Source organism: Gavia stellata, chromosome 3, assembly GCF_030936135.1.
Source record: "Gavia stellata isolate bGavSte3 chromosome 3, bGavSte3.hap2, whole genome shotgun sequence".
NCBI classification, from domain to species: Eukaryota; Metazoa; Chordata; class Aves; order Gaviiformes; family Gaviidae; genus Gavia; species Gavia stellata.
In genome coordinates, this window is record NC_082596.1 from 76,837,081 (window position 1) to 76,845,427 (window position 8,347).

The window sequence follows — 8,347 nt, forward strand, 5'->3', positions numbered from 1 at the left end:
GGAGAAGAGATACTTCCTTTGAAATACCCACATTGCCTTAATTCGGGTTGCTTCTGCATCCTAAATTTTATGTCTTCCTTCCTTAACTTGGAGCACAATTCAATTAGTATTTGAAAACCTAATATAACCACAACTGTGTCCAAGAGCTGTGATTTTCGTTACATATTGCAATTAGTCACATCTGAGACTTCAAAATAAATTAGTTTGTGTAACACTCACATTGCAAACTCTTAGCCCGAAGACATTCTGCTCTAATTGCTCATCATTTTGCACAGATACTAGCAGATGTTTTAGCAAGAAAGATCTGTTCATTACAAGACAGTGAGCTGTGATTAACAGGGTCTTACGACACTTGTTGATTACCCACGTTTGTATGCTTTGCTATAATCAGGTGTTTTCCATCTGTTGGCTGCAAGATTCTGGTGCCACAATTGGGGAACAGGAAGGTAAAATTATAAACACAGCTGCCAGCTCTGAGTCAAAGTACAGCCTGGGTTTATGGGCTCTGAAGCTCAGCTCAGCTGCAGTCAGAGGTATAACTCCTTAAGAAAAGGGAGCTCAGAAGAGCTAGACTGGGAGGGAAATGGAATGGAGAAAAGAAATGGAGTGGAGAAACGGAGTGGCAGTATTGTCCAACTGGTGGTTTGGGTGTGACTAGAACACAGTAAAGACAGTGCTGTGATGCCTGAGTGCTGCTCACCAGTCCTTTAGAGTCAGTTTCCCCTCCTCTTCCCTCAGACTCGTGAAGACACTTCTATGCAAAGACTTCCATTTTATTTGCCGGTTGAAACACATTCTCCAGTGGTGTGAGAACTGGCATTTTGGGTTATCAAGCAGAGAAATAGCTATGGAATTGGTGTTGTCTACAACCTGCCCATTCTCCAAAATAGTCTGTCCAACTGCCATCAAGAGAAAAGGAAGGTAAAAGTATGGTTCTGCCAACAATGATGAGAATGGCTAAAGCAAATGGCTAAGCTCAGTACTGAAAATGTAGAATTTCATTGTCCCACAAAGAATGCTAGATGCATCCTATTTTGAAATACTTAGACCTTTGAAATTTACTTAGACCTTTTCAGTATTTGATTTCCTCCATAATACTTCTCTTTGCTGCTGAATTTCTGCCGGATATTAACGTGCTCTTCGTGACTGTGACCAACTCTTAGTTTTCAGGTTAGTGTAGTACTCTCAGAATCAGGTCCAAAGACAAAAACAAATACAGAAACGAGGCAAGCTGTGAAGATTAGATCTTCTTGAAAAAGTACCCCACAACACAGCTAGTCACAGAAGAAAACAAATTGATAATTACAGAATTAGTGGGTAGAAGAATTAATCTAGTTTTTCACTAAAGACTACATGGTCTGTGAAAACAGCTGGCTAAACAAGGATGCAAATCACTGAAGGCTTACAAAGTTTGCCTCAAGTTATTTACAATCAATTGCCAGAACAAGCAATTGATCTCCTCTAGAAAACAGGGCGCTTCAGAGAAGAGAATGTGCCTGAGAAAGCATCGCATCCTCTTGCTTGTATGCACACCTTCACAAACAAAATCCTAGAAGCTGCTGTCCTTGAGAGGATAAGGGAGGAGGAACTCCTAGGACAGGAGTAGGAAGGGGGGATTAGGGATGCAGTAGAAATGGAAGAGATACAAGGAAGAGCAAACAGGATGGTCAGAGGAACAATCAAATATAGTAAGATGCTTCAGCCAACTAGAAAGCAGAGACTGAGAGCAGTATAATAGACTTACAGAAAAACATAGGCAGCTGAGCAAAATACAACACATTTAATTATGACCTCTTTCAATACAAAAGCCGCAGAGCATCACCTGAAGTGTGCCAGGGCCCAGTTCAGAAAAAACAGATACTTCTTCATAGACTGCTCGTGTAAGCTCTAGTGTTCTCCACCACAAAATGTAGCACGTGGCAGAAGTTCACGTGGGTTCACAAAGGGTTTAAACATCGTGGCAGAGAAAACTCAGCTGATGGACATTAACTACAAAAATACCATCTTTCACTCTGGAATTCCATGGGCCACATGTCACCAGGCAAGAGTGCCAGGAGCAGTCTTTAGGGGAAGAATCGTCACTCAACAGCCCATATTTGTACTCTTTCTTTCCCACGTTTCCACGACTAAGTATTAGACAAGGGCTAGAGAGATTTTTGACCTGATCCAGTACATGTGTCCACATGAGGGCCAGCTCACACAGAAACTGGAGGTAGCACTAACAGCTGAGGAAGGACCCAGAAAGCTTGCGCTACAATCAACTGCAGGCTCCCTTCGACTGAATTAAGGCTGCCCTTAGAGAAACAGCCATGTAAGCATTGAATTTGCTCTCCACCACCCCAGAAGGCAATGCCTCCGGGGCCTGCGACAGCTGTCCCCCCTCCAGCCTGCCACCAGCAGGGTTTGCCGGGGGTGCCGGAGCTGCCTGGTTCAGCTGCTACAGCTGAGCAGAGCCCATCGGGTCCCTGAAGCTGTGCAAGGGTAGTGTCTGGCTTCATTTGGCCCCGAAATAGAGTGATAAATGACAGGGACTGAGCCAAACTTATGCCTAATCCTCTCAAATGAGCACTAGACGGAGAATAGATACTGCTCACTTGCAGGTATCCTAAAAGTTGAGCATAAATGGGTATCTCCGGGCTTTTTTTTTCCAGTGGCGCACAGGGCTGTGTTGTGAAGGCTTCTACTGGGTAAAAACATGGCTTTTCCTCCCCGTGTGGGAGCTGAGGAACAGAAAGGGGCATGCAGCTGCTGAAGCCTGGCGATTTTTCTCGCCGAAAGCTGCGGTGCAGCAGGAGGGAGAGGGCTGTGCAGCGGCGGGCGGGCCAGGCCCGAGGGCGACCAGGGCAGCCTGCGAGGCTCTCCGTGGCCACCCACCGCTGGCCAGGCAGGGAGAGAAGGGGAAGAGCACATGCTGGCCCTCACGCAGGGCGCAGGCTCCCCAGAGACGCTCCGGGATGGTTACAGCCTGCTCCCGAACGGCCCGCCCGCAGCACACATCAAAGGGTGGCCGGGCGCAGGGGCCCGGCAGGCGGTCTCCCGCCCCAGCGAGCGGCTCACCCAGGCCCAGGGCCCCGGGCAGCCGCTGCCCTCGGAGGGGCTCTGAACCCTTCCAGCGGAGGGACAGCCCCCGACGAACAGGAGCTCGTGATGATGAAATCCCAGTTTGCCAATTCCCAGACTCTGTTTCTGACCGGTTTAAATCCTGGAGAGAGTCAGGACAAAAAAATCAGTCTTCCAAGAGGAAACAGAAGTAAATAAATAGGTAGATAGAGAAATAGGTATGTCCGACACGCCAGTGCAGGCCCGCTGAAATACAGCCTGCACTTCGCCGCACTCCGCAGCCGCAGGAAGCTGGGTGCTGCGTGCCGGAGAGCCGCAGGCAGGGAGGGTCCCCCGTCCGCTGTCCCGTCCCCCCAACCCTCCTCCTCCACCGCCTCCGGCGGCCAGGCCGGGCCAGGCCGGGCCGGCAGAGGGCGGCCACGGCTGGGTCGCACGGTGGGGTTGGAGTCGGTGGAGTTCGAGGAGTCGGTGGGGTCTCACGGTCCTGCGCTAAACGTGCGAGGCTTTTCCTTCTCTTTCTTTGGCTTGCTTTGGTTTATGGCGGCGACCGACAGGACAGCACCCTGGGCCTTGTCTCCTGCGAAACTGCAGTAAAAGGGCTCTAAGTGAAGGGGGGGCGCTCGCCAGCCCCCTGCGGGGCACTTGCTGCAAATGGCGGCGCCGGCTAACGGCTGGCAGCCCCCTCCGGGGCAAGGCCGACCCCGGGGTGCCCGTCCCCTCCCCCGCCAAGGCGAGCACGCCTCCGCTTTGTCAGCGTGAAGGTTTCGCCTCTGGGCAGTGCCGGGGTGGCGGGGGCAGGCGGGCCGGACGCGGGAGCCGCCGCCAGCCAGGCCCCGGGGTGCGGCGAGGGCCTCCGCTGCCCCCCGGGGTCTGGTGTGTCCTTAATTGTTCCACTTCCTTTCCAGTGTCAACTGCCAGACATCGCAGTTGTGTAGAGACTTTCATCAGCGTAATTCCCTGGCTTCAAATCGGCAGAGGCAGGATCTGCTGGGGCTGTTGGCGCTCTCTATTCCACATCTCGCTGGCACTGGGTGTATTTTCACTTCAGGCTCTGCGAGTAAGTGGGAAGTCCCATGTCCCTCCCATCCTAATGCCTGTGAACTGCCGCTGAATGAATTAACAAGTTTTCTTTTTCTCCCTTGTTGAGAAAGAATGACAGATAAAGCTAATGAGCATAGCACTACACCTGACTGACAAAGCTAAGGAACATAGTGCTGCACCTGGTTAATGATTAACGAAAAAGTGCACGACAACCACAGTAGCAATGAAGACCAGTTACTGGAAAAGCCCTAGAAATTTCTTGAGATTAAAATTCCTTCTGGTGACCTCTTCCTCACAGGACGGGAGAGTCTAAGGGAACTACAGAAAATACCTGTTTCCAAAGTTCTTGGAAAAGGAGTGAAATCTGCAAACAGGTAAGGAGAAACTCACTAATGTCTGAAAGTGAAGTTACCTCTGTACTTTCACCAAATAATCCGTTCTGACAAATCTGCATAATTTGTTAAGTATTAAGCTAGTGAGCCTTTAGAAATGCAGCATAATATGCTAAATGTAATTCTATTTTAAGCATATGCTGAAATAGTCAGGAGTTCATGAAATATTTTAAAATCACAACTTTGAAATTCACAACATTTTTAAGAGAATCTCTTCTTAACTACCTCAAAAAATTGACTTGAGGGCACTGCTGGTAAAGTGAAGCAGTCTGGAGGGATGGCAGTACCTCTGAATGATGGCATACTGGGCAATCTAGGAGCTGAATCCCAGCTGACAAAGGAATTTGATTAACCTTTTTAAAATTTGGTCAGGAAAAAAGTTCTTATTTGTTTGAAAATTCAGTTCTCCTGTTCCTGTAGTTTGGTTTCACTATAAATGTGTCACATTGGGCTTGCCCTCTTGTAGAGGTCCTGTTTATGGCACAGGAACTGGAGCGATTCCCGTACATTGACATTACAATTTTATGCGTGGCTAAATGTAGCAGAGCAAAAATTATTTCAACACTAGTAGGGTTCAGAGAGCAAGAAGATGATGAAATTGGAACTACTGTTCATAGAGATATAGTTGGAAAAGGAAAGGGGAATAAAATGACAATTTTTACCATTTACCATTTATGTCAATACTAAATAAAAGGACAAAGAAAGAATAGATACCCTAATGGAAGTGTGATGAAACCCAAGTTTCCAATATAACTGTGATGCGTGCTGAAAGGTTTCTTCAGGAGAGGGACACTTGGGGGAAGAGCATTCTCGAAGTCTGACATTCAAAGTGTGCATCCCCCACCAGTAACGCAGACTAAAACCAAAGTGAGGAAACTGGAATGTCTGTTGCAAGAATAGGGGATTTACTGAGACCGAGGGGGTGGCCTGTGGATTTTTGATTATGCAGCTATGGCCTTTCTGCACACATAATGGGGTAACACTGTGGCTTCACTGGTAAAACAGAGACTGTCATCTCTCCTATCTGTCCCATACTGTGGAGTTAGTAGAGTGAAATAGCAAGACTATTGCTATTTCAAGACTATTGCAAGACCCCCCTACCTGGGGTAGGTGGAAGTTTAATCTGTTTATTTGTTCAGAAGATAATATAAAAGCTCTGTTAATGAAGAGATTGCTGAAACCTCATGGGTTTTCAGAACGGTGGGGATTAAGTAAGGAGATGGAACAGGACAGTGTTCAAAGGTGGCTGCAAGCTGGCACATTAATCTTGTGAAAGCGCAGAAAACTTGAAATGTATTTTGCCTTCCCCCTTTGCCAGTCGGCTGGCTTCTGTTGAATTTGTGTTTCATGGGAAGTGTGCAGAGCCAAGACAAATAGGTGAGGGGATTGGTAATCGTGTTTGAGATGGTGAGTTGTTACACTGTAGTGGAAAGAAGATCGCTAAAGGTTGTTTAAAGTTGTCGGAGAGTTTCTTTGGATGGTCAATTAATACACCTCCCTGGGAAATTTCCCCATTGCTTCAGTCTTTCCCATGTTCTCCCCTTAGTATATGTTTCTTACGCTGTTCCTTCCGTTATACATCAAAAAGTGGTCACTTCATTCTTGAAGCACCAAAAATGATGTTGTTTTTTTCAATCATGGATAATCTATTGCATAATCAGCAAAAATGTATGGCCAACAGTATTTTGTAATACCATCATTTGTAAGTGAAAAAAATTAGTCCGAACTATACAACAAACTCAACTTACTTCCAGTATATCCTAATTACAATCCTGTTACTCAGCTCAGCTAAGTCTGTTGCCTCTGCATGTACACAGGCCTCCAGTGTTGCTCGTATGAGTGTCTCCCCATCTAACCAATGATCATACAGGTTACTTGTTTCATCTCTTTGCAAAGATCTCTCTTCTGTACAAAACGTTTGGAATGCAACAACTGTTTTGTTGTACATTTTTCACCTTCTTTCTTGACCCTGTGCAGACTGTATCTCCATCCATTCACAAACCAATAAATAAACAGGAGAACTTACAGTAAATAGTCATTACTTGAAAGGTAAATTGGGATTTTAGTGTTAGTTTCTTTGTCAGAGAGCTGGCAAGAGCATTGTAGACTTAAAAGGTTGCTCTTACAGTTTACTACTAAATGATACTATACCATTTTTTCCCTCTTGCTCTTGAAAGGAACGTTTGTTTTTAAAATCAGGGAGAGTTTGCTAAGCTTTGTGAAGGTGTAATATATTTTAGTTTTACCCTTCCTGGTTGTAAGTTTTCAGAGGAACTGGATGGTTTATAGGGAGTCAAATGTACTTTAATGTTGTTATTCTTGTATTATGTCAGATGTATTACTTTATTCCTCATTTTATTCTTTGCAGATCCAAAGGCAGACAATCAGAGAGATTCTGTCTCTAAGTAGATGATGACTGAGGTGAGGATTAATGGCAGCACATGGTATTTTTTCCTGTTGATTCTCCATCAGTGAAATGTCGTGCTGTAAGTCTGGGTGTAGGAACATCTTGACCTGAAGGCAAAGATGTGACTCTAGTCCTGTGTAACCTATCAAACAGTCTCTATGGAGGATGTATCTCCTAGTCTGTTACCCATCTTTAGCCTATTTTTACATGACTGTATATGAAGCAGAGAGATTAGGAAGGTTTTGAAGTGGTTTGAACAAAGATAAGGTGGAAAGGTTTCAGTCACTGAAGGGAGTATGAGGAGAGAGGAAATGCGACTCTTCTGATCTTAACACTGGAGACAATGGAAGCCACAGTAGCAGTTAACTGCATTCCAGTAGAAGCTGGAATACGTATAACCCTAAGTGAGGGTTATTATTAGCGTTTCAGAGTTTCAAGCCAGTCTTGCCAAACTTGGGTTTGTGACATTCCTTACGCTTCAGAAAATTCTTTTTCTTACATACCAAGTACCATCTACTGTCTGATTGCTAGGGTAACGTCAAGCACTGGTGTTAGCAATACTGTCATGTAATTTGGAGTTCAAGGGATACAGTAGCATCTTAAAATGCACAAAAGGATGCTACAAAAAGGAAAGGAATAATCTCTGCTTGGTGGAAAGGATGTAAAGTGACAGGCTACAATTGATAGAAAAGAGATCCTAGGAAAAAAACCTCACTGGAGTGTATTGTTTAGGAAGGCTATAAATTCGGTGTCAGAGTAATGCTACTGTTAAGTTTCTTATAACACCTCCCTATGTTTTGCCCTCATTTGCACTCAGTTGTGCTGTTGACAAACTTTCATTTAAATGAAAAAAACTCACAGTTTTTAGATTTTCTTTTCTCTGACACATGACAGTGCAGGTACAGTTATGTGAAATAACAGGAAGCGAGCATCATTACTGTGACTACCTAGTCGTGTAAAAAAGTGAGATGGGAAATTACAGAAATACTACATATGGTACTTTCTGCTTTTAAAACCAATCTGAGCTCAGAGAATAAGAAACAATCCAGTTACTAGTAGAACCATGTATATGAATTTCAAGGTGAATATACATTTCCAGATACATTGGACAGGCTGAAGGCTGCTGAAATGCCAGCATGCTGGGGAGATGTCTGGCAGACAACTTTTCATCTCAGACACTACAGTAAAGGAACTGGTCTTTCAGTGGGGCTCATATTGTCCCTTTTTGTGCTGTTTCTTTAAAGGGAGGGAGAGAGAATGAATGCAAAGGATTTAGGAGGAGGTGACATTTCTTCAATGGCATCCTGTGGGTGCATTATCTTTCAGAGACCTTTTTCTTTGTACCTCACTCTGATTAGCACATTTCTTTGTGCAGTTTTAAAATGCTTGGACAGTTTTCCCTGAAGAAATACATGTGCCTTCCAGCAGTTTTAAATTGCTCTTGATA